Genomic DNA, 25686 nt, shown 5'->3' on the forward strand with positions numbered 1-25686 from the left:
TCGACCCACAATTGTGGACCCGAATGCTTGAGGCAATATTAGTGCTGTACTTGAGTCGGGCACCTTAGACCACTCGGCCATCCTGACAATGTTGCTATCCTCAAAAAAAGCACTATATTCTTTAAAATATTCTAATGTAAAATTATAACTTTTTGAAATGTAATTACATCAGTACGTAAATTGTTAATAACTTTCACTAAGACTTAATAGCATATAAAAGTTGTGGAAAAAACTGAACGTAGTTCTGGTTTATATTTTACTCTTAGAAAGGAGCTCAAATTACGTCAATTTAAATATATTTACAATTTAATGTTCAAATTAACCTTAACATGGGAGCTTTACAGATTTTTTTTGACTTTCTTTGTATATTTCTGAATTTATTACAATGTAAACCTAATTAATTATAATTCTAAATGTCAAAAAAAATTGAAATACTTAAAGTAATAAAACAATAAAATTACAATAATTATTTACTAAACAAAATTTACGTCAAAGTACGATTCAAATCCTTGCAAACAATTATTGACCTAAGTGCTTTTAAAAACAGATGTTATCATTGGTGCTACTTTGACAATAGTGCAGCGATTTTAAAGTACAAAACACTACAAATAAAAAAGCCTTGTAAACTTTCCTTTATAGGTCAAAAAATTTGTACATTTCGAAGTTTCCTTTTGAAAACATGGAATTTTTAAAATGTGTTTTGTATAGTTAAGTTCTAATGATTTAATAATAAATTGTCTGTTTCATTATATAGATTAATGAAAAATTTCAAAATGTAAACCATATGATGAAAGAAAACAAAGACAAACAAGTAAAAAATAAACAGTGAGTACCATGGACAGGCTCCATTAACGTAGGTTAAAATTAAGAAATGTCAGGAGTAGGATTCGAACCCACGCCCACAATTGTGGACCCGAATGCTTGAAGCAATATTAGTGCTGTACTTGAGTCGGGCACCTTAGACCACTCGGCCATCCTGACAATGTTGCTATCCTCAAAAAAAGTATTATATTGCTTAAAATATTCCAATGTAAAATTATAACTTTTAAAATGTAATTACATAATGTAAGTTGTTAATAACTTTCACTAAGGCTTAGCATATAAAATTTGTGGAAAAACTGGTGAGTTCTGGTTTATATTTTACTCTTAGAAAGGAGCTCAAATTACGTCAATTTAAATATATTTACAATTTAATGTTCAAATTAACCTTAACATGGAAGCTTTACAGATTTTTTTTGACTTTCTTTGTATATTTCTGAATTTATTACAATGTAGACCTAATTAATTATAGTTCTAAATGTCAAAAAAATTGAAATACTTAGTAATAAAACAATAAAATTACAATAATTATTTACTAAACAAAATTTACGTCAAAAGTACGATTCAAATCCTTTAAACAATTATTGACCTTGTGCTTTATAAACAGATGTTATCACTGGTGCTACTTTGACAATAGTGCCGTCCTGATTTTAAAGTACAAAACACTACAAATAAAAAAGCTTTATAAACTTTCCTTTATAGGTCAAAAGAATTGTACATTTCAAAGTTTGCTTTTGGAAACATGGAATTTTTAAAATGTGTTTTCTATAGCTAAGTTCTAATGATTTAATAATAAATTGTCTGTTTCCATATAGATTAATGAAAAATTTCAAAATGCAAACCACATGATGAAAGAAAACAAAGACAAACAAGTAAAAAATAAACAGTGAGTACCATGGACAGGCTCCATTAACGTAGGTTAAAATTCATAAATGGGGTAGGATTCGGCACAATTGTGGACCGAATGCTTGAAGCAATATTAGTGCTGTGTTGAGTCGGGCACCTTAGACCACTCGGCCATCCTGACAATGTTGCCATCCTCAAAAAAGTATATTGCTTAAAATATTTCAATGTAAAATTATAACTTTTTAAAATGTAATTACATAAGTATGTAAGTTGTTAATAACTTTCACTAAGGCTTAATAGCATATAAAAGTTGTGGAAAAAACTGGACGTAGTTCTGGTTTATATTTTACTCTTAGAAAGGAGCTCAAATTACGTCAATTTAATTATATTTACAATTTAATGTTCAAATTAACCTTAAAATGGAAGCTTTACAGATTTTTTTGTGACTTTCTTTGTATATTTCTGAATTTATAACAATGTAAACCTAATTAATTATAGTTTTAAATGTCAAAAAAAATTGAAATACTTAAAGTAATAAAACAATAAAATTACAATAATTATTTACTAAACAAAATTTACGTCAAAAGTATGATTCAAATCCTTGCAAAATTATTGACCTAAGTGCTTTTATAAACAGATGTTATCACTGGTGCTACTTTGACAATAGTGTCAGTCCTGATTTTAAAGACAAAACACTACAAATAAAAAAAAGCTTTATAAACTTTCCTTTATAGGTCAAAAAAATTGTACATTTCAAAGTTTGCTTTTGGAAACATGGAATTTTTAAAATGTGTTTTGTATAGCTAAGTTCTAATGATATAATAATAAATTGTCTGTTTCCATATAGATTAATGAAAAATTTCAAAATGCAAACCATATGATGAAAGAAAACAAAGACAAACAAGTAAAAATAAACAGTGAGTACCATGGACAGGCTCCATTAACGTAGTTAAGATTCCTAAATGTCAGGGTAGGATTCAACCCATACAATTGTGATCCAATGCTTGAAGCAATATTAGTGCTGTATGAGTGGGCACCTTAGACCACCCGCCATCCTGAATATTGCAATCCTCAAAAGCACTATATTCTTTAAAATATTCTAATGTAAAATTATAACTTTTGAAATGTAATTACATCATGCATTAAATTGTTAATAACTTTCACTAAGACTTAATAGCATATAAAAGTTGTGGAAAAACTGGACGTAGTTCTGGTTTATATTTACTCTTAGAAAGGAGCTCAAATTACATCAATTTAAATATATTTACAATTTAATGTTCAAATTAACCTTAACATGGAAGCTTTACAGATTTTTTTGACTTTCTTTGTATATTTCTGAATTTATAACAATGTAAACCTAATTAATTATAGTTCTAAATGTCAAAAAATTGAAATACTTAAAAGTAATAAAACAATAAAATTACAATAATTATTTACTAAATTTACGTCAAAGTAACGATTCAAATCCTTGCAAACAATTATTGACCTAAGTGCTTTTATAAACAGATGTTATCACTGGTGCTTCTTTGACAATAGTGCCGTCCTGATTTTAAAGAACAAAACTACAAATAAAAAGCCTTATAAACTTTCCTTTACAGGTCAAAAAAATTGTACATTTCAAAGTTTCCTATTGGAAACATGGAATTTTTAAAATGTGTTTTGTATAGTTAAGTTCTAATGATTTAATAATAAATTGTCTGTTTCCGTATAGTGTAATGAAAAATTTCAAAATGCAAACCATATGATGAAAGAAAACAAAGACAAACAAGTAAAAAATAAACAGTGAGTACCATGGACAGGCTCCATTAACGTAGGTTAAGATTCCTAACTGTCAGGAGTAGGATTCGAACCCACGCCCACAATTGTGTATCCGAATGCTTGAAGCAATATTACTGCTGTACTTGAGTCGGGCACCTTAGACCACTCGGCCATCCTGACAATGTTGCAATCCTCAAAAAAAGTATTATATTGTTTAAAATATTCCAATGTAAAATTATTTCAATATATGATTGCATTGTTTATCATAGTGAAATTATGAATGAAATTTTAGAGGAAAAAATGGGAAAGAAATATGATTTTGTAGAAATTTATAGAGTATGGAAATGATGAAATCGAAAGAATATATAATAACATTTTTCTTTCAGTGTTTGATTATCATTGTCCCTCTCTTCCAACGTTTGTAAATGATGACAATGAGGAGAACGAAGAAGACTAAAAATTAATAACGATTTTATAAAAGCATAAATTATCAAAAGTGAACATTTAGAAGATAATGAACAAAATATATATGGTATCAAAGAAAAAAGGAAAATATAATCGTTTAAATATAAAAATGTAGAGAAAAAATGATTTATGGAGTATTTATTTCATAGATGCCAAGGTTTTGGTTTGTAAAGTGAGAATGTAATCACAAGGGGCATAATAGTGAGCCCGGATGGCCGAACCTAGACTAAAATATGAATAAAATTCATCGACCTACTTTGGTTTTCATCAACGTAATTGAAATAAGGGTTCAATCAACATGTTTTGTTTTCTCAACAGTAGAAGTTTTGTGAAGCAAAACATCACTTCTTATGGAGCTTGTTATATTCCCATGTTGCAGTTTTGGCTTTCTTTAGCATAGACTTTGGTGGTTCAAAAACTTGGGCTGGTTGTAATATTTAAGAAAAAGAGTGATATTTTGTCTGAATGGAGTGGTTGCGTGAGATTGCGTCGAAAAGCGTGAGTCTCACGCCAAAAGCGTGAGACTTGTTCTTTATGTTATTAATGCAACTCAATCTACTATTGGATTTGTCAATGTTTAAGTCAAGACAAAATAATCATTTAGATACGACTAACGAGTAACCTAAAATTTTATTTTTCTATTAAATTGTGTAATATATTTATTTGTTTTCATTCTGATTTTGTGATGCCATAAAAAATATTTCCAACAATAATAGAGTTTAAGGCACAAAAAGTAAACCAATAACCATTTTAGAAACTATGTATAAATGCATAAATTTAAATTATATTGAAATATAATTTAAATATTACACTTTTTCTGCATTGCTGCCATTGATTCAGTTTTATTTAATTTTAAATTGTCAGTGTTTTCTATTGGCATAAGTGATGTTTCTTTCAATATAAATTACTTTGACCAAAAGTATAAAAATTTGCTATTACTTGTTTTTCTCAGTGTACAGATGAACGTGTTTTTCATGTTAACACAAATGCAATAACCACTATACCACATAAATGACTTCTTGGGGTGTTTGATATTACTTAATAAAAAAGAAACAAATCATATAAGACTAATTCATTTTACACATATATTTTAGATTTAACATTATTTCATACTAAGTTTCTTCTTAATTGTAATATTACCTATGTTTTAAATATCTACCATAAGATTTAAAATTTTTAGGTCATTTTTTTAGCAAGTATAAAATACATGTCATAACATATACATACTACATACAAATATACATACTATCAAATTTGTAAATGTTTATTTAAAGAAAATATAAACTTTGATGTGATTGTCAATATAATAAAATTTTTCTTTGAATATGAAATGGTTTAATATCTTAGCTTGTTTGGTTTCTGCTTCTCTAAAATGACATAAAACATTCACATGAAAATTGTATGTGTTTCATGTTACAAAATATACAAAAGCAATTGGAAAATTATTTATAACTAATTATTTTTATTTTCATTTATACTTTATATTAAACTTTAAATCATCATTGTTCTGCATTGGCATAAATTCAGTAGTATTTAAAATTAGTTTGACATTAATTCTGTTGATTATAAAAATTACTTCCAATTGTTATCATGCTGCTCAGGATCAAACTGAGGGCCTTGTGCATGTAAAACACATGTGATAACCACTACACCACAGAAACAACTGTATTTATTCCTACTAAAAAAGAAACTAATCATATAAGAGTTATTGATGTTGCAAATATATTTTAGACAGAGCACTAGTTTATACTTGGTTTCTTCTTTCTTGTGATATCACATGTGTTTTACATATTTCCAATCAGTTTTAAAAGTTTTTAGTCAATTTATTCATGCAAAAATAAAACACATGTCACTATTTATGTATAACACATACAATAATGTATACAAAAAAAAATTATATCTGTTTTCTTTAATAAATAATAAATGGAGCAAAATGTTTTTTTAAGTTTTATGCAAATACAATAAATATGTCATAATTTCAAAATAAATAAATTAACAAATTTAAATATACTTGACTTAATCACAATGCACTGACAACATTTGGCATGTAACATACCTATCATATCACTTATAATGTACGAATAACATAATCAAATTTGCACCTTTTCTAACACTTAAAAGAATTAAGCATCTCAAACAACAAAATGTATACCGAATAAAGCAGATTTGAATTGTCTTTATTTTCTATAAATTTTTATTTATATTAAATTGTCCAATTCTAAAATTTATTTCTTTTTCAAATTTGTCGCTACAAGAATCAATTAGCAGTAAATTGTTTAAGAGATGAAAATGGAATTAATATTTTTCCTCGTTAATTATATGTGGCATTCACATATTAATGCAACTCAATCTACTATTGATTTGTCAATGTTTAAGTGAACCAAAATAATCATTTACAAACGAGGTAACCTAAAATTTTATTTTGGTATTAAATTGTGTGATATATTTATTTGTTTTCATTCTGATTTTGTAACAAGACATGAAAACTATGTCAACAATGATAAAAGACATTTTTAGAAACTATGTATAAATGCGTAAATTTAAAATTATATTAAAATATAAATTAAATATTGCACTGCCATTTTTCTGCATTGCCATTGATTCAGTTTTATTTAATATTAATTTGTCAGTATTTTCTATTGCCATAAGGCATGTTTCTTTCAATATAAATTACTTACATTGACCAAAAGTATAAAAATTTAATATAACTTGTTTTTCTCAGTATACAGCTGAAGGTGTTTTTCATGTTAAACATAAATGCAATAACCACTATACCACATAAATGACTTCTTGGGGTGTTTGATATTACTTAATAAAAAAGACATAAATCATATAAGACTAATTCATTTTACACATATATTTTAGAGTTAACATTATTTCATACTAAGTTTCTTCTTAATTGTAATATTACCTATGTTTTAAATACCTACAATAAGATTTAAAATTTTTAGGTCATTTTTTTAGCAAGTATAAAATACATGTCATAACATATACATACTACATACAAATATACATACTATCAAATTTGTAAATGTTTATTTAAAGAAAATATAAAACTTTTCAAGTGATTGTCAAATAATGTAAAATTTTCTTTGCTTATGAAATGGTTTAATATCTTAGCTTGTTTGGTTTCTGCTGTTCTAAAATGCCATAAAAACGATCACATGAAAATTGTACATAAATGTGTTTCATGTTACAAAATATAAAAAACAGCAATTGGAAAATTATTTATAAACTAATTATTTTATTTTCATTTATACTTTATATTAAACTTTATTCATCATTGTTCTGCATTGGCATAAATTCAGTAGTATTTAAAATTAGTTTGACATTAGTTTTGATTATTAAAATTACTTCCAATTGTTATCGTTGCTGCTCAGGATTGAACTGAGGGCCTTGTGCAAGTAAAACACATGTGATAACCACTACACCACAGAAATAACTGTATCGTTCCTACCAAAAGAAACAAATCATATAAGAGTTATTGATGTTGCAAATATGTTTTAGACAGAACACTATTTTATACATAGTTTCTTCTTTCTTGTGATGTCACATGTGTTTTGCATATTTCCAATTAGTTTTAAAAGTTTTTAGCTAATTTATTCATGCAAAAATAAAACACATGTCATTATTTATGTATAAGACATACAATAATGTATACAAAAATAAATTATATCTTTTTTCTTTTATAAATAATAAATGGAGCAAAATGCTGTTTTAAGTTTTATGCAAATACAATAAATATGTCATACCTTACTTGTATTAAAATTCGCGCAGTACTAGAATTCGCGCAGCGCTGAGTGCGCGAATTTTTAGTACTGAAAATATAATCTGAAAAGCTTTGTAGTGTTATATGAGACATTCATTGTTGGTTATGCAAATCAGTTTTTTTATTAACGCATATACATATTGACATATGTTTTTAGTTGTCCTGGTAACATTAAAAATCAAAAATGTCTTCATTTTCATCCTGTACAATTTCAGTCGGGATATTCTCAGGTTATACGTAGTATTCCGTCATGAATGCCTGCATTTTGCTGTATATCCTAAAACTTGCATTGTTCTGCATGACTGTTAGGGTAATAGGAATCTCCAAGCCTCCTTGTGGTAATGGGGATCGACGAAATTTGATGTCACACACACATGCTTCTATATTGCCCCCATATTCAAAAAAGAACTTGCAAAATCGGGATAGTGAACTCACGCTTTATTTTGAAGCCATTTTTGAGGCCACCCAATCGCTTTTTTGATGAATATTGAGGTATTTCTTAATAAAGAAAGCTCAATATAAATGCGTTAATTATTAATAGTTCTTTTGAACAAACCAAAAAGAACGAGCACATAAAACTACTTGCGCGAATTTAAAGCTGAGCGAAAATGAGTACGACTCGAATTTTAATACAAGTAAGGTAATTTAAAAATAAATAAATGGACAAATTTAAATATACTTGACTTAACCAAAATGCACTGACAACTTTTGGCATGTAACACACCTATGATATCACTTATAATGTACGAGCAACATAATCAAATTTGCACCTTTTCTAACACTTAAAGGAATTAAGCATCTCAAACAACAAAATGTATGCCGAATAAAGCAGATTTGAATTGTCTTTATTTTCTTACATGCTGGGTAAAGTAAATTGTCCAATTCTAAAACTTATTTCTTTTTCAAGTTTGTCGCTACAACAATAAATTAGCAGTAAATTGTTTAAAAGATATAAATGGACTTAATATTTTTTCATCATTGATTATATGTGGCATTCACATATAAATGCAACTCAATCTACTGTTGGATTTGTCAATGTTTCAGTCAAGACAAAATAATCATTTATAAACGATTAACGAGTAACCTAAAATTTTATTTTCGTATTAAATTGTGTAATATATTTGTTTGTTTTCATTCAGATTTGGAACAAGCCATAAAAAAAAAGTCCAACAATAAGAAATGATCTTTGGGCACAAAAAATAAACCAATAACCATTTCAGAAACTATTTATCAATGCATAAATTTCAAATTATGTTAAAATATAAATTAAATATTACACTGCCATTTTTCTGCATTGCCATTGATTCAGTTTTATTTAATATTAAATTGTCAGTGTTTTCTATTGGCATAAGTCATGTTTCTTTCATTATAAATTACTTGTAATGACAAAAATTATAAATATTTCCTATAACTTGCTTTTTCTCAGTATACAGCTGAAGGTGTTTTTCATGTTAAACACACATGCAATAACCACTTTACCACATAAATGACTTCTTGGGGTGTTTGATATTACTTATTAAAAAAGAAATAAATCATATAAGACTAATTCATATTGCACATATATTTTAGAGTTAACATTATTTCATACTAAGTTTCTTTTTAATTGTAATATTACCTATGTTTTAAATATCTACAATAAGATTTAAAATTTTTAGGTCATTTTTTTAGCAAGTATAAAATACATGTCATAACATATACATACTACATACAAGTATACATACTATCAAATTTGTCAATGTTTATTTAAAGAAAATATAAAACTTTTGATGTGATTGATGAATAATGTAAAATTTTCTTTGCATATGAAATGGTTTATTATCTTAGCTTATTTGGTTTCTGCTTTTCTAAAATGCCATAACAACGATCACATGAAAGTTGTACATAAATGTGTTTCATGTTATAAAATATACAAAACAGCAATTGGAAAATTATTTATAAACTCACTAGTTTTATTTTCATTTATACTTTATATTAAACGTTAAATCATCATTGTTCTGCATTGGCATAAATTAAGTAGTATTTAAAATTAGTTTGACTTTAATTCTGTTATGATTACTAAAAATTACTTCCAATTGTTATACATTGCTTCTGCTTAGGATTGAACTGAGGGACTTGTGCTTGTAAAACACATGTGATAACCACTACACCACAGAAACAACTGTATTTGTCCCTATTAAAAAAGAAACAAATCATATAAGAGTTATTGATGTTGCAAATATGTTTTAGACAGAACACTATTTTAAACATAGTTTCTTCTTTCTTGTGATATCACATGTGTTTTGCATTTTTCCAATTAGTTTTAAAAGTTTTTAGCCAATTTATTTATGCAAAAATAAAACACATGTCACTATTTATGTATAAGACATACAATAATGTATACAAAAATAAATTAAATCTTTTGCCTTCAAAAAATATTAAATAGAGGAAAATGTTTTTTTAAGTTTTATGCAAATACAATACATATGTCATAATTTAAGTTATAAATAAATGAACAAATTTAAATACACTTCACATAATCACAATGCACTGACAATTTGGCATGTAACACACCTATGAAATCACTTATAATGTAGAGCAACAAACTCAAATTTGTATCGCTTCCAACTTAAAGGAATTAAGCGTCTCAAACAACAAAATGTATGCGAATAAAGCAGATTTGAATTGTCTTTATTTTCTTACATGCTGGTAAAAGTAAATTGTCCAATTCTAAAACTTATTTCTTTTCAAGTTTGTCGCTACAACAATAAATTAGCAGTAAATTGTTTAAAAGATATAAATGGACTTAATATTTTTTCATCATTGATTATATGTGGCATTCACATATAAATGCAACTCAATCTACTGTTGGATTTGTCAATGTTTCAGTCAAGACAAAATAATCATTTATAAACGATTAACGAGTAACCTAAAATTTTATTTTCGTATTAAATTGTGTAATATATTTGTTTGTTTTCATTCAGATTTGGAACAAGCCATAAAAAAAAAGTCCAACAATAAGAAATGATCTTTGGGCACAAAAAATAAACCAATAACCATTTCAGAAACTATTTATCAATGCATAAATTTCAAATTATGTTAAAATATAAATTAAATATTACACTGCCATTTTTCTGCATTGCCATTGATTCAGTTTTATTTAATATTAAATTGTCAGTGTTTTCTATTGGCATAAGTCATGTTTCTTTCATTATAAATTACTTGTAATGACAAAAATTATAAATATTTCCTATAACTTGCTTTTTCTCAGTATACAGCTGAAGGTGTTTTTCATGTTAAACACACATGCAATAACCACTTTACCACATAAATGACTTCTTGGGGTGTTTGATATTACTTATTAAAAAAGAAATAAATCATATAAGACTAATTCATATTGCACATATATTTTAGAGTTAACATTATTTCATACTAAGTTTCTTCTTAATTGTAATATTACCTATGTTTTAAATATCTACAATAAGATTTAAAATTTTTAGGTCATTTTTTTAGCAAGTATAAAATACATGTCATATACATACTACATACAAGTATACATACTATCAAATTTGTCAATGTTTATTTAAAGAAAATATAAAACTTTTGATGTGATTGATGAATAATGTAAAATTTTCTTTGCATATGAAATGTTTATTATCTTAGCTTATTTGGTTTCTGCTTTCTAAAATGCCATAACAACGATCACATGAAAGTTGTACATAAATGTGTTTCATGTTATAAAATATACAAAACAGCAATTGGAAAATTATTTATAAACTCACTAGTTTTATTTTCATTTATACTTTATATTAAACGTTAAATCATCATTGTTCTGCATTGGCATAAATTAAGTAGTATTTAAAATTAGTTTGACTTTAATTCTGTTATGATTACTAAAAATTACTTCCAATTGTTATACATTGCTTCTGCTTAGGATTGAACTGAGGGACTTGTGCTTGTAAAACACATGTGATAACCACTACACCACAGAAACAACTGTATTTGTCCCTATTAAAAAAGAAAGAAATCATATAAGAGTTATTGATGTTGCAAATATGTTTTAGACAGAACACTATTTTATACATAGTTTCTTCTTTCTTGAGATATCACATGTGTTTTGCATTTTTCCAATCAGTTTTAAAAGTTTTTAGCCAATTTATTTATGCAAAAATAAAACACATGTCACTATTTATGTATAAGACATACAATAATGTATACAAAAATAAATTAAATCTTTTGCCTTCAAAAAATAATAAATGGAGGAAAATGTTTTTTTAAGTTTTATGCAAATACAATACATATGTCATAATTTAAGTTATAAATAAATGAACAAATTTAAATACACTTCACATAATCACAATGCACTGACAACCTTTGGCATGTAACACACCTATGAAATCACTTATAATGTAGAGCAACAAACTCAAATTTGTATCGCTTCCAACACTTAAAGGAATTAAGTCTCAAACAACAAAATGTATGCGAATAAAGCAGATTTGAATTGTCTTTATTTTCTTACATGCTGGGTAAAGTAAATTGTCCAATTCTAAAACTTATTTCTTTTTCAAGTTTGTCGCTACAACAATAAATTAGCAGTAAATTGTTTAAAAGATATAAATGGACTTAATATTTTTTCATCATTGATTATATGTGGCATTCACATATAAATGCAACTCAATCTACTGTTGGATTTGTCAATGTTTCAGTCAAGACAAAATAATCATTTATAAACGATTAACGAGTAACCTAAAATTTTATTTTCGTATTAAATTGTGTAATATATTTGTTTGTTTCCATTCAGATTTGGAACAAGCCATAAAAAAAATGTCCAACAATAAGAAATGATCTTTAGGCACAAAAAATAAACCAATAACCATTTTAGAAACTATTTATCAATGCATAAATTTCAAATTATGTTAAAATATAAATTAAATATTACACTGCCATTTTTCTGCATTGCCATTGATTCAGTTTTATTTAATATTAAATTGTCAGTGTTTTCTATTGGCATAAGTCATGTTTCTTTCATTATAAATTACTTGTAATGACAAAAATTATAAATATTTCCTATAACTTGCTTTTTCTCAGTATACAGCTGAAGGTGTTTTTCATGTTAAACACATGCAATAACCACTTTACCACATAAATGACTTCTTGGGGTGTTTGATATTACTTATTAAAAAAGAAATAATCATATAAGACTAATTCATATTGCACATATATTTTAGAGTTAACATTATTTCATACTAAGTTTCTTCTTAATTGTAATATTACCTATGTTTTAAATATCTACAATAAGATTTAAAATTTTTAGGTCATTTTTTTAGCAAGTATAAAATACATGTCATAACATATACATACTACATACAAATATACATACTATCAAATTTGTAAATGTTTAAAGAAAATATAAAACTTTTGATGTGATTGACGAATAATGTAAAATTTTCTTTGAATATGAAATGGTTTAATATCTTAGCTTGTTTGGTTTCTGCTTTTCTAAAATGCCATAAAAACGTTCACATGAAAATTGTATGTAAATGTGTTTCATGTTACAAAATATACAAAACAGCAATTGGAAAATTATTTAAAACTAATTATTTTTATTTTCATTTATACTTTATATTAAACTTTAAATCATCATTGTTCTGCATTGGCATAAAATTCAGTAGTATTTAAAATTAGTTAGACATTAATTCTTTTACGACTATTATAAATTACTTCCAATTGTTACACATTGCTTCTGCTCAGGATCGAACTGAGGGCCTTGTGCATGTAAAACACATGTGATAACCACTACACCACAGAATCAACTGTATTTGTTCATACTAAAAAAGAAACAAATCATATAAGAGTTATTGATGTTGCAAATATATTTTAGACAGAACTCTATGTTATACATAGTTTCTTCTATCTTGTGATATCACGAATTTTTTTTACAAATTTCCTATCAGTTTTAATTGTTTTTTTAGCCAATTTATTCATGCAAATATAAAACACATGTCACTATTTATGTATAAGACATACAATAATGTATACAAAAATAAATTATATCTGTTTTCTTTAATAAATAATAAATGGAGCAAAATGTTTTTTTAAGTTTTATGCAAATACAATAAATATGTCATAATTTAAAAACAAATAAATTAACAAATTTAAATATATTTGACTTAATCATAATGCACTGACAACATTTGGCATTTAACACACCTATGATATCACTTATAATGTACGAATAACATAATCAAATTTGCACCTTTTCTAACATATAAAAGAATTAAGTGTCTCAAACAACAAAATGTATACCGAATAAAGCAGATTTGAATTGTCTTTATTTTCTTAAATGCTGGGTAAATTAAATTGTCCAATTCTAAAATTTATTTCTTTTTCAAATTTGTCGCTACAAGAATCAATTAGCAGTAAATTGTTTAAGAGATGAAAATGGAATTAATATTTTTCCTCGTTAATTATATGTGGCATTCACATATTAATGCAACTCAATCTACTATTGGATTTGTCAATGTTTAAGTGAACCCAAAATAATCATTTACAAACGATTAACGAGTAACCTAAAATTTTATTTTCGTATTAAATTGTGTGATATATTTATTTGTTTTCATTCTGATTTTGTAACAAGACATGAAAACTATGTCCAACAATGATAAAAGCAATAACTATTTTAGAAACTATGTATAAATGCGTAAATTTAAAATTATATTAAAATATAAATTAAATATTGCACTGCCATTTTTCTGCATTGCCATTGATTCAGTTTTATTTAATATTAAATTGTCAGTGTTTTCTATTGGCATAAGTCATGTTTCTTTCATTATAAATTACTTGTAATGACAAAAATTATAAATATTTCCTATAACTTGCTTTTTCTCAGTATACAGCTGAAGGTGTTTTTCATGTTAAACACACATGCAATAACCACTTTACCACATAAATGACTTCTTGGGGTGTTTGATATTACTTATTAAAAAAGAAATAATCATATAAGACTAATTCATATTGCACATATATTTTAGAGTTAACATTATTTCATACTAAGTTTCTTCTTAATTGTAATATTACCTATGTTTTAAATATCTACAATAAGATTTGAAATTTTTAGGTCATTTTTTAGCAAGTATAAAATACATGTCATAACATATACATACTACATACAAATATACATACTACCAAATTTGTAAATGTTTATTTAAAGAAAATATAAAACTTTTCAAGTGATTGTCAAATAATGTAAAATTTTCTTTGAATATGAAATGGTTTAATATCTTAGCTTGTTTGGTTTCTGCTTTTCTAAAATGCCATAAAAACGTTCACATGAAAATTGTATGTAAATGTGTTTCATGTTACAAAATATACAAAACAGCAATTGGAAAATTATTTATAACTAATTATTTTTATTTTCATTTATACTTTATATTAAACTTTAAATCATCATTGTTCTGCATTGGCATAAAATTCAGTAGTATTTAAAATTAGTTAGACATTAATTCTTTTACGACTATTATAAATTACTTCCAATTGTTACACATTGCTTCTGCTCAGGATCGAACTGAGGGCCTTGTGCATGTAAAACACATGTGATAACCACTACACCACAGAATCAACTGTATTTGTTCATACTAAAAAAGAAACAAATCATATAAGAGTTATTGATGTTGCAAATATATTTTAGACAGAACTCTATGTTATACATAGTTTCTTCTATCTTGTGATATCACGAATTTTTTTTACAAATTTCCTATCAGTTTTAATTGTTTTTTTAGCCAATTTATTCATGCAAATATAAAACACATGTCACTATTTATGTATAAGACATACAATAATGTATACAAAAATAAATTATATCTGTTTTCTTTAATAAATAATAAATGGAGCAAAATGTTTTTTTAAGTTTTATGCAAATACAATAAATATGTCATAATTTAAAAACAAATAAATTAACAAATTTAAATATATTTGACTTAATCATAATGCACTGACAACATTTGGCATTTAACACATCTATGATATCACTTATAATGTACGAATAACATAATCAAATTTACCTTTTCTAACATATAAAAGAATTAAGTGTCTCAAACAACAAAATGTATACCGAATAAAGCAGATTTGAATTGTCTTTATTTTCTTAAATGCTGGGTAAATTAAATTGTCCAATTCTAAAATTTATTTCTTTTTCAAATCTGTCGCTCCAAGAATCAATTAGCAGTAAATTGTTTAAGAGATAAAAATGGAATTAATATTTTTTTCCTCGTTAATTATATGTGGCATTCACATATTAATGCAACTCAATCTACTATTGGATTTGTCAATGTTTAAGTGAACCCAAAATAATCATTTATAAACGATTAACGAGTAACCTAAAATTTTATTTTCGTATTAAATTGTGTGATATATTTATTTGTTTTCATTCTGATTTTGTAACAAGACATGAAAACTATGTCCAACAATGATAAATGAGTTTTACGCAAAAAAAAAAGCAATAACTATTTTAGAAAATATGTATAAATACGTAAATTTCAAATTATATTAAAATATAAATTAAATATTACACTGCCATTTTTCTGCATTGCCATTGATTCAGTTTTATTTAATATTAATTTGTCAGTGTTTTCTATTGGCATAAGGCATGTTTCTTTCAATATAAATTACTTACATTGACCAAAAGTATAAAAATTTAATATAACTTGTTTTTCTCAGTATACAGATGAACGTGTTTTTCATGTTAACACAAATGCAATAACCACTATACCACATAAATGACTTCTTGGGGTGTTTGATATTACTTAATAAAAAAGAAATAAATCATATAAGACTAATTCATTTTACACATATATTTTAGAGTTAGCATTATTTCATACTAAGTTTCTTCTTAATTGTAATATTACCTATGTTTTAAATATCTACAATAAGATTTAAAATTTTTAGGTCATTTTTTTAGCAAGTATAAAATACATGTCATAACATATACATACTACATACAAATATACATACTATCAAATTTGTCAATGTTTATTTAAAGAAAATATAAAACTTTTGATGTGATTGAGGAATAATGTAAAATTTTCTTTGCATATGAAATGGTTTAATATCTTAGCTTGTTTGATTTCTGCTTTTCTAAAATGCCATAAAAACGATCACATGAAAATTGTACATAAATGTGTTTCATTTTACAAAATATACAAAACAGCAATTGGAAAATTATTTATAAACTCACTAGTTTTATTTTCATTTATACTTTATATTAAACGTTAAATCATCATTGTTCTGCATTGGCTTGAATTCAGCAGTATTTAAAATTAGTTTGACATTAATACTGATTTGATTATTAAAAATTACTTCCAAATGTTATACATTGCTTCTGCTCAGGATCGAACTGAGGGCCTTGTGCATGTAAAACACATGTGATAACCACTACACCACAGAAACAACTGTAGTTATTCCTACTAAAAAAGAAACTAATCATATAAGAGTTATTGATGTTGCAAATATATTTTAGACAGAGCACTAGTTTATACTTGGTTTCTTCTATCTTGTGATATCACATGTGTTTTACATATTTCCAATCAGTTTTAAAAGTTTTTAGCTAATTTATTCATGCACAAATAAAACACATGTCACTATTCATGTATAAGACATACAATAATGTATACAAAAATAAATTATATCTTTTTCTTTTATAAATAATAAATGGAGCAAAATGCTTTTTAAGTTTTATGCAAATACAATAAATATGTCATAATTTAAAATAAATATATGAACAAATTTAAATATACTTGACTTAATCACAATAAGCTGACAACATTTGGCATGTAACACACCTATGATATCACTTATAATGTAAGATCAACATATTCAAATTTGTACCTTTTCCTAAAAGGAATTAAGGGTCTCAAACAACAAAATGTATACCGACTAAAGCAGATTTGAATTGCCTTTATTTTATTAGATGCTGGGTAAATTAAATTGTCCAATTCTAAAATTTATTAAGACAAAATAATCATTTATAAACGACTAACGAGTAACCTAAAATTTTATTTTCGCGTATTAAATTGTGTGATATATTTATTTGTTTTCATTCTGATTTTGTAACAAGACATGAAAACTATGTCCAACAATGATAAATGAGTTTTACGCAAAAAAAAGCAATAACTATTTTAGAAAATATGTATAAATACGTAAATTTCAAATTATATTAAAATATAAATTAAATATTACACTGCCATTTTTCTGCATTGCCATTGATTCAGTTTTATTTAATATTAATTTGTCAGTGTTTTCTATTGGCATAAGGCATGTTTCTTTCAATATAAATTACTTACATTGACCAAAAGTATAAAAATTTAATATAACTTGTTTTTCTCAGTATACAGATGAACGTGTTTTTCATGTTAACACAAATGCAATAACCACTATACCACATAAATGACTTCTTGGGGTGTTTGATATTACTTAATAAAAAAGAAATAAATCATATAAGACTAATTCATTTTACACATATATTTTAGAGTTAGCATTATTTCATACTAAGTTTCTTCTTAATTGTAATATTACCTATGTTTTAAATATCTACAATAAGATTTAAAATTTTTAGGTCATTTTTTTAGCAAGTATACAATACATGTCATAACATATACATACTACATACAAATATACATACTATCAAATTTGTCAATGTTTATTTAAAGAAAATATAAAACTTTTGATGTGATTGAGGAATAATGTAAAATTTTCTTTGCATATGAAATGGTTTAATATCTTAGCTTGTTTGATTTCTGCTTTTCTAAAATGCCATAAAAACGATCACATGAAAATTGTACATAAATGTGTTTCATTTTACAAAATATACAAAACAGCAATTGGAAAATTATTTATAAACTCACTAGTTTTATTTTCATTTATACTTTATATTAAACGTTAAATCATCATTGTTCTGCATTGGCTTGAATTCAGCAGTATTTAAAATTAGTTTGACATTAATACTGATTTGATTATTAAAAAATTACTTCCAAATGTTATACATTGCTTCTGCTCAGGATCGAACTGAGGGCCTTGTGCATGTAAAACACATGTGATAACCACTACACCACAGAAACAACTGTATTTATTCCTACTAAAAAAGAAACTAATCATATAAGAGTTATTGATGTTGCAAATATATTTTAGACAGAGCACTAGTTTATACTTGGTTTCTTCTTTCTTGTGTTATCACATGTGTTTTACATATTTCCAATTAGTTTTAAAAGTTTTTAGCCAATATATTCATGCAAAATAAAACACATGTCACTATTTATGTATAAGACATACAAAATGTATACAAAAATAAATTATATCTTTTTCTTTTATAAAAATAAATGGAGCAAAATGCTTTTTAAGTTTTATGCAAATACAATAAATATGACATAATTTAAAATAAATAAACGAACAAATTTAAATATACTTGACTTAATCACAATGAGCTAACAACATTTGGCATTTAACACACCTATGATATCACTTATAATGTGCGATCAACATAATCAAATTTGTACCTTTTCCAACACTTAAAGGAATTAAGGGTCTCAAACAACAAAATGTATACAGACTAAAGCAGATTTAAATTGCCTTTATTTTATTACATGCTGGGTAAATTAAATTGTCCAATTCTAAAATTTATTTCTTTTCAAGTTTGTCGCTACAAGAAACAAAAGCAGTAAAATGTTTAAGAGATATAAATGGAATTAACCCTAAATGCCCGTGTGACAAATTTGTCACACGATATATTATAGAGCTAGTGCTTCCATAGTGTATAATATTTTTCTTAAAAATGCTTAGTGACACATTTGAGCCTTAGTTAATATTATTAGTGAGCTAATAGTGCTTATTGTGAAGACTGGGCTTGAAAAGAATAATTTCAACATGGCAGTCATTTTAAAATATAAGTGAAAATCTTGTGAAGAAAATGTGAGAAATACACTGTATAAAAGGTAAGTTACTGTGATATTATATATTGAATCGTTTTAATTGACTCACAAGCTTATGAAATTAGTTTAGAGTTTTTTTGATTATATATTTTCTTTCGACAAAAATACATGGAAATAGTTGTGTGTCAAATTTGTCACAATGGGCATTTGAATGCCATTTTGATTAATGACACATGGAAATACAATTGTTACACCGATGGAATTCTTTATTATTTTTGATTGTTTAGTTAACTAAATTATTAAGAAAATTGTTATTGAATAGAATTTAAAAAAATTGAGCAATATATGTAGGTCTTAAGCTAGAATTTTGAAATACTATTAGTATAATTTTATTATGAATGATTTTGGGTTATGTTTGGTCAACACAATTGCCGGTGTATTTATTTCCCTACATAATTAGTTTTTAATTTTTCAATTTCTAGAGTATGAATAAGAAAGAGGATATCTTTGGTGTTGAAGATGTGTTGCAGGTAATAGATGATATCAACACTAGTGAAATTGATGTCAGTGAAGAATCATCTGATGATTAATACCAGCTAATTGCTGATAATGATGGATACAATGATTTGCTTTGTAATTCTGTAACAAGTGCAGATGAAAATGATGAAGAAAATACAAGTACAGATGGTGATGATTGCATTCCATTGGCTCAAAGAGTCAAGTCTTTTGCTGACAATGAGACAAAAAGGGTGTTTATCGATGGAAGACATAGATATGTCCATGTTGAAAAGCCTTTCATGGGTGATCAGTATATTGTACCTGAACCTCCACCATCACCTTTGACAGTTTGTAAACAAAGAGATGCTTGAAAACATGTGTCAGCAAACTAACAATTATAGTGTTGAGAAAACCGGAACATCTGTTATGATGAGGTAAATGACCCATCAAAAGGAATTACCATTGTCAGATGGCTGGACAAAAAGGCAGTGACATTGGTATCTACTTACTGTTGAGCAGAACCATTAGGTGTTGCAAAGAGATGGGAAAAGAAGGAGAAGCAATATGTGGAATATCCCAAGCCAAAGCTTGTAGATGAGTACAATAAGTTCATGGGGGGCATTGACTTAATGGACTTGCTTTGTTCATTGTACAAGTATTCCATAAGATCAAGCGATGGTATCTTTACCTTTGGTTTCATACCCTTACAGTGGCTATGGTCAATTCATGGCTTCTTTTCAGAAAAAATCAGAGAGGAAAGAAACAAATCAAACTTCATGACTTCCAAGCAACAATTGCAGAGGGATTGATTAAGGTAGGAAAAGAAAAAGAAGACGATCTTCCAATGCCTTGACATCTCGAAAAGACCAACCACTCAACCAAATGAAGAGATATGGTTTGATAAAATAGATCATATGCCTTCCTGGGATGACAGACATCGTCAGAGATGTAAAATTTACTCTGCCTTTCGCTCTAATGTTGTCTGTGGCAAATGCAATGTTTATCTCTGCTTCAATAAAGACAGAAATTGCTTTATGGAATACCAAACAAATAAATAAAATCATAAAGATTTCTACATACTGACAGATTAAAGTATTGATTGATTAAAACTCTTGTTATATTCACAATTTTCATGCTTTTTGAAAGAACAGATTTTTGCATTGAGTTTCTCCCTCCTTGGGCATTTAAGGGTTAATATATTTTCCTCGTTGATTATATGTGGCATTCACATATTAATGCAACTCAATCTACTATTGGATATGTCAATGTTTAAGTCAAGAGAAATGAATCATTTATAAACGATTAACGAGTAACCTAAAATTTTATATTCGTATTAAATTGTGTAATATATTTATTTGTTTTCATTCTGATTTTGTAACAAGCCATAAAAACTATGTCCAACAATAATAAATGAGTTTTAGGAACAAAAAAATAAACCAATAACCATTTTAGAAACTATTTATAAATTCATAAATTTCAAATTATATTAAAATATAAATTAAATATTACACTGCCATTTTTCTGCATTGCCATTGATTCAGTTGTATTTAATATTAAATTGTCAGTGTTTTCTATTGGCATAAGTCATGTTTCTTTCAATATAAATTACTTACATTGACCAAAAGTATAAAAATTTGCTATAACTTGTTTTTTCTCAGTATACAGCTGAAGGTGTTTTTCATGTTAAACACACATGCAATAACCACTTTACCACATAAATGACTTCTTGGAGTGTTTGATATTACTGATTAAAGAAGAAACAAATCATATAAGACTAATTCATTTTGCACATATATTTTAGAGTTAACATTATTTCATACTAAGTTTCTTCTTAATTGTAATATTACTTATGTTTTAAATATCTACAATAAGATTTAAAATTTTTAGGTCATTTTTTTAGCAAGTATAAAATACATGTCATAACATATACATGCTACATACAAATATACATACTATCAAATTTGTAAATGTTTATTTAAAGAAAATATAAAACTTTTCAAGTGATTGTCAAATAATGTAAAATTTTCTTTGAATATGAAATGGTTTAATATCTTAGCTTGTTTGGTTTCTGCTTTTCTAAAATGCCATAAAAAAGATCACATTAAAATTTTACATAAATGTGTTTCATGTTACAAAATATACAAAACAGCAATTGGAAAATTATTTATAAACTCATTATTTTTATTTTCATTTATAATTTAAATTAAACGTTAAATCATCATTGTTCTGCATTGGCATAAATTCAGTAGTATTTAAAATTAGTTTGACATTAATTCTCTTTCAATTATTAAAAATTACTTCCATTTGTTATACATTGCTTCTGCTCAGGATCGAAGTGAAGGCCTTGTGCATGTAAAACACATGTGATAACCACTACACCAAAGAAACAACTGTACTCGTTCCTACTAAAAAGGAAACAAATCATATAAGAGTTATTGATGTTGCAAATATATTTTAGACAGAGCATTATTTTATACATAGTTTCTTCTTTCTTGTGATATCACATGTGTTTTACATATTTCTAATCAGTTTTACAAGTTTTTTGCCAATTTATTCATGCAAAAATAAAACACATGTCAATATTTATGTATAAGACATACAATAATGTATACAAAAATAAATTAAATCTTTTGTCTTCAAAAAATAATAAATGGAAGAAAATGTTTTTATAAGTTTTATGCAAATACAATACATATGTCATAATTTAAATTATAAATAAATGAACAAATTTAAATATACTTGAATTAATCACAATGCACTGACAACATTTAGCAAGTAACACACATATCAAACACCCCAAGAAGTCATTTATGTGGTGTCGGCGAATTTCTTCTAGCCTTCTCTTACTAGCTGGTATGTTTTGAACAATCTGTGCAACATAAATGTTCAAATCTTTGTTATGATACACTCATGTTAGATTTGTTTACATTCATATGCAAATTGTTATAGAATCACGTGATATGTAAATTACCTCGTGGTATGTAAAATCAGTTCATTAAAGAGTTCAAGCGATACCACAACATGGTGTCAGAATTTGTGGATTTTTAAGCCATTTTCTCAATCAAATATCGCTAGAAACAAGCTTTAAACATATCAATGGATAATCTACGTGGTATACAGTTTCCGTCAATGGATTGGACAGCCAGAAATCTTGCAGAAACCTTCAGAAAGTTCAAGAGGAATTGCGAAATCGTGTTCGCTGGACCGTTAAATGATCAAACCGAAGCCGTAAAGTAAACTATCTCAAACTCTTTCTTGGTGACGAAGGACAAGACATAATCGATAGATTGGACCTCACAGCCGACGAAGAAAAGGAGCTTGACAGCCACTGGTCGAAACTTCAACAATACGTGCGACCGAAGACAAATTTTTGCGTGGTCCGAGCTCAGCTCCGTGAATTAAAACAAGCGCCAGATGAGACAATCGACAGTTTCATGACAAGAGCCAGAATACTGCTGATGATTGTGAGTACAAAGACAAAGAAGAACAACTAATCGACACACTTATATTTGGAGTTAATTCAAACGAGGTTCGCAAGAAATTACTCACCAAGGATAGCTCTTTGAAGCTCCACGACGCCATGAAAATAGCTCGCGCCGAAGAAGCATCACAGAAACACGTGACCGCCCTTCAAGAAACTAAAACAATAAGCGCTGTAAAATCTACTCCAAGAAACCAAAACCGTCAATATCATCAACGTAGCCAGACAACTCAGTCCCAACAGTCACCGTATCGCCCAAACGTCAGACAAAATGGATGTCTCAACTGTGGTCGTGCTCACAATCGCGACGATATATGTCCAGCCCGGAAGGACAATTGCAACTTCTGCGGAAAACGGGGACATTGGGAAAAAGTTTGCATCACAAAGCAATATCGCCAGATGGATAGGAGCCAGCAGAACCCTAGACGCGAATCATCAGCCAAAACACATGTCAATTCTTTAGAATACGCCGGAGCGTCATGTGATGACTACAATGACACAATTGATTTCACCTTTGACTCCTTAGAGTACTGCGCCTTAAAGGGAGAGGAACTGTTCTCTACTGTCAGAATTCACGGAGAAAGAGGACTGTACAATCTCTGCTGCAAGGTGGACACCGGAGCGCCTACCAGTGTGATTTCAAAGAAAATCTACCGTGAGCTATTCCCTAACGATTTTGATAATTCCGGAAAACTTAAGCCAGAAACAAAGATTATGCCTGCCCAAGTCAAGGTTAAGACATACGGTGGTTCAGAACTACAAAACATTGGGTATTTCACCACTACCATACGCCATGGCGGAAACGCAAGCCCAGTTCCTTGTGACAGAAACTGACAATACCCCTTTGCTTGTCTACCTTCACTTCGCCAGTTGAGATTGATCAAAGAGCTGCAACACAGACTGCACCTTGTGTAATAGCCAAACAGACATATACCAGATTAAGACCCAACAAAAGCCCATCCACATTTCAAAAGACTCCCTTCTTAAGCATTATCCTGAATGCTTTAAGGAGATTGGAACACTTCCTGGAAAATACAAGATACCCATACGAGATGATGCTATCCCGTGTAAGGACGCCCCAAGATCCGTGCCAGAAAGTCAGCGTGAACCAGTCCGCAAGGAACTTCGACACATACAAAACATCGGTGTCATAGAGAAAGTCGACGGACCTACAGACTGGGTTAGCAGCATCGTGGTGGTGCCAAAGCCAAACGACGATGTAAGGATCTGCCTGGATCCTAAGCGACTCAACGATGCGATCAAACGTGAGCACCACTACATCCAGAAACTTGAAGACGTGCTATCCAAACTCAGTAACGCCAAAGTCTTCAGTAAACTTGACGCCAGATCTGGGTATTGGAACGTGGTCCTTGACGAAGAATCAAAGCTCTTGACAACCTTCAACACTCCCATGGGTCGCTATTGTTTCAAACGCCTCCCATTTGGTTTGGTATCTGCACAGGATATCTTCCAGAGAAAGATTGACGAAACATACGACGGATTGCCAGGAATCATCTGCATCGCCGACGACATCGTAGTTTACGGCAAGGACAGGACACGAAAATCTTTTGCGAGTGATGGAGAGAACCAAAGAACGTGACCTGTCTCTCAATTATGACAAATGCCACATCAAGCAGAGCAGCATTGGCTTCTACGGACACATCTTGACCAGCGAAGGAATTAAACCCGACCCATCTAAGGTATCTGCCATCAAAGATATGAAGCAACCTCAGAATGTGAGCCAGTTGCTATCATTCCTGTCATCAGCCAAATACCTCGCTCCATTCACCCCAGATCTATCTGATCTCTGCACACCACTCAACAAACTCACTCGAAAAGATGTTGATTTCCAGTGGGGACCTGAACATCAGGAAGCTTTCGAGCGAATCAAAGACAACATCGCAAATGTTGGAGTCCTAGCTTATTTCGACCGACAAGGCCTGTGACAATCCAGTGTGACGCATCAACGGAAGGACTCGGAGCCATACTCTATCAAGACAACAAGCCAGTAACATTTGCCAGCAAGACCCTAACGAACACAGAACAGAACTATAGCAATATCGAGGAGAGATGCTTGCCATAGTCTTCGCTTTGACAAGATTTCATCACTACACGTATGGACGCCACGTATTAGTGGAATCAGATCACAAACCCTT

The 25686-nt window shown here is 28.0% G+C and overlaps 6 non-coding genes across 6 annotated transcripts; all 6 read right to left on the minus strand.

Moving 5' to 3' along the window:
* Positions 1-872: 872 nt before the first annotated feature.
* Positions 873-981, minus strand: Trnal-caa. The gene is made up of 2 exons: positions 944-981; positions 873-918 (listed from the first exon to the last, which is right to left on the minus strand). It is a non-coding gene; the product is annotated as a tRNA-Leu (tRNA).
* A 2513-nt stretch (positions 982-3494) lies between these two features.
* Positions 3495-3603, minus strand: Trnal-caa. Its single transcript has 2 exons — positions 3566-3603; positions 3495-3528 (listed from the first exon to the last, which is right to left on the minus strand). It is a non-coding gene; the product is annotated as a tRNA-Leu (tRNA).
* A 9768-nt stretch (positions 3604-13371) lies between these two features.
* On the minus strand, positions 13372-13444 carry Trnav-uac. Its single transcript has one exon. It is a non-coding gene; the product is annotated as a tRNA-Val (tRNA).
* Positions 13445-15177: 1733 nt separating this feature from the next.
* Trnav-uac lies at positions 15178-15250 on the minus strand. The gene has a single exon. It is a non-coding gene; the product is annotated as a tRNA-Val (tRNA).
* Positions 15251-17004: 1754 nt separating this feature from the next.
* On the minus strand, positions 17005-17077 carry Trnav-uac. Its single transcript has one exon. It is a non-coding gene; the product is annotated as a tRNA-Val (tRNA).
* Positions 17078-18671: 1594 nt separating this feature from the next.
* Trnav-uac lies at positions 18672-18744 on the minus strand. Its single transcript has one exon. It is a non-coding gene; the product is annotated as a tRNA-Val (tRNA).
* Positions 18745-25686: the final 6942 nt, after the last annotated feature.

Source organism: Xenia sp. Carnegie-2017, unplaced genomic scaffold (genome assembly GCF_021976095.1).
Source record: "Xenia sp. Carnegie-2017 unplaced genomic scaffold, XeniaSp_v1 HiC_scaffold_6, whole genome shotgun sequence".
In the NCBI taxonomy this organism is placed as follows: Eukaryota; Metazoa; Cnidaria; class Anthozoa; order Malacalcyonacea; family Xeniidae; genus Xenia; species Xenia sp. Carnegie-2017.